Source organism: Panicum virgatum, chromosome 4N (genome assembly GCF_016808335.1).
Source record: "Panicum virgatum strain AP13 chromosome 4N, P.virgatum_v5, whole genome shotgun sequence".
Taxonomy (NCBI): domain Eukaryota; kingdom Viridiplantae; phylum Streptophyta; class Magnoliopsida; order Poales; family Poaceae; genus Panicum; species Panicum virgatum.
Window position 1 is genome coordinate 18,502,133 of NC_053148.1, and position 2,983 is coordinate 18,505,115.

Below are 2,983 nucleotides of genomic sequence, written 5' to 3' on the forward strand. Positions count from 1 at the left end.
CCGGAGTTTCCTTTCAACATCGAGGAAGACGTTTTTCAAAACTATGGAAACACCTTGATGTATCCCCGTGAAAAGAGACCTCCAGTTCCTAGGGACCCAGTAACCCCTTCGGATAAAGCTTCCTTACAAGAAGCAGAAAAAGGGGTGACAGCTGTCATGAACAGTGAATGGGTACATGATGGGGAGATGTCACTCGAAGCAATTCGAATTCAAACCTCCTTATATACTCTTCCCTGTTTCATCCAAGGAACTGCTGTCTCAGCTCATTACAGTCCCACGATTGGAGCAAATATCATGTCAGCATTCCTTGCACTTAGCCACCTAAGTGACAACCCATTGATCCCGACCACGAGATCCCCATGGAGTGGACCTCATTCCACCATGGAAGGGATCGGAATCTTGCATGACGTACCTGTTTGGTACAATAAGACTGAGCTTGCCCTAGATTTTCATATCATCGAAGTCCAAGACTTCGACGTTTTAATCGAGCATCCCATCGAGAAGATGTTCCAAAACATTTCCCCTTTAGGAACACTCGATGTAACTCTTGGGGGTAAGGACATTAGCATGCCAATCCTTCGGTCAAAAGATTCCATGACTGAACCTAAATAGTTGACGAGGTAGAGCCGTCCTTCCAGTAGAAACTCCTGAATCTTCCTTAGAAAAAGATGCTGAACTCTTTAATGAAGAAGAGGACGATCAGGATGAAACCTTTGAGTTACCTACTCATGAACAACCTCCTTGTCAACCCATAGAGCTGAAATCTCTTCCTTCTAGACTCTGCTATGCTTTTCTGAATGATAACACTGAAACCCCCGTCATCATTAGCGACAAGCTATCTAACGAGGAAACAGCAAAGTTAATTGCTGTTTTGGAAAAACATAGGGCCGTGTTCGGCTATTCACTCCAAGACCTTAAGGAATCAGCCCTACCCTCTGCACGCATCGTATTCCAATAGGTCCTTCAAAAGCACCTTCTAGGGAGCCTCAGTGTAGGCTCAACAATACGATGCGAGAGGTTGTCAAGAAAGAAGTCCTGAAACTCCTGCATGTCGGGATAATCTATCTCGTGCCACACAGCGAGTAGGTTAGCCCAGTCCAGGTAGTACCAAAGAAGGGAGGTATGACGGTCGTTGAAAATAACAAAAATGAACTAATCCCTCAACGAACCGCCACAGGATGGAGGATGTGCATAGACTACCGAAAACTCAACGCAGCCACAAAAAAGGATCACTTTCCACTTCCATTCATTGACGAAATGTTAGAACGGCTAGCTAAGCACTCCTTCTTCTGTTTTCTCGATGGGTATTCGGGTTATCATCAAATCCCAATCCATCCCGACGATCAAAGTAAGACCACATTTACATGCCCTTACGGAACTTATGCTTACCGTAGAATGTCCTTTGGGCTATGTAACGCGCCTGCATCATTCCAAAGATGCATGATGTCTATCTTTTCCGACATGATCGAGGAAATCATGGAAGTTTTCATGGACGATTTCTCCGTCTATGGAAAAACTTTTGATCATTGTCTTGAAAATTTAGACAAGGTCTTACAAAGATGCCAAGAGAAGAAGGACCTGGTTCTCAATTGGGAGAAATGCCATTTCATGGTCCGTGAAGGCATCATCCTTGGACACTTAGTGTCCGAAATAGGAATAGAGATGGATAAAGCCAAGATTGAAGTCATAGAACAACTCCCACCTCCGGTGAACATTAAGGGCATTCGTAGCTTCCTAGGTCACGCGGGGTTCTACAGAAGATTCATTAAGGACTTTTCACAAACCACTAGACCCCTCACAAGCCTGTTAGCTAAAGATGCACCCTTTGAGTTCATCGACGAGTGCTTAAAAGCCTTTAACACACTAAAAAAGGCACTCGTCTCGACTCTGATCATCCAACCTCCTGATTGGAGTCTTCCCTTCGAAATAATGTGTGATGCTAGTGACTTTGCTGTTGGGGCTGTCTTAGGCCAAACCAAAGATAAAAAGCATCACGCAATTGCTTACGCTAGCAAAACACTGACTAGAGCCCAACTTAATTATGCGACCACAGAGAAGGAGCTCCTGGCAGTTGTCTTTGCTATAGACAAGTTTAGATCTTATCAGGTTGGAGCAAAAGTTATTGTTTATACTTGCTCACCAAGAAAGATGCTAAACCTCGTTTAATAAGATGGATTCTCCTACTCCATGAATTTGACCTTGAAATAAAAAAATAAAAAGGGAGTAGAGAATACTGTTGCAAATCATCTATCGCATATGCAGGTTACTAACTTGCAGGAACCACAGATAAATGATTTTCTACGTGATGACATGCTTCTAAAGGTGACGGACTCTACCCCATGGTACGCAAATATTGTGAACTTTATGGTTGCAGGATACGTGCCACTAGGGGAGAATAAGAAAAATCTTATCTACGAGAGCCGTCGACATCTTTGGGATGATCCATACCTGTACAGGGTATGCTCAGATGGTCTGCTGAGACGATGCGTACCCGCAGCAGCAGCCATACAAATCATCGAGAAAAGCCATACTGCAGCATATGGAGGCCACTATGGAGCATTCAGAACTCAAGCAAAAATCTGGCAAAGTTGTTTCTTCTTGCCAACAATGTATGAAGACACCAGAGAATTCATTTGAAGGTGTCGAAGATGCCAGATGCAGGGTGGCATAACAACTCGCAATGCAATGCCCCTCACGAACAATCTCCAAGTCGATATTCGACGTTTGGGGCATCGACTTCATGGGACCATTCCCAAAGTCCGAGGATTGCGAGTACATATTGGTAGCAGTGGAATACGTATCCAAGTGGGTGGAAGCACTACCATGCAGAGCTGCTGACGCCAAACACACCCGGAAGATGTTCCAAGAAGTCATCTTCCCCAAATTTGGAACTCCACGAATGGTCATAAGTGACGGAGGGTCACACTTCATTGATAAAACCTTCCGGAACTACCTGAGGGAGTTAGGCGCCAAGCACAACATT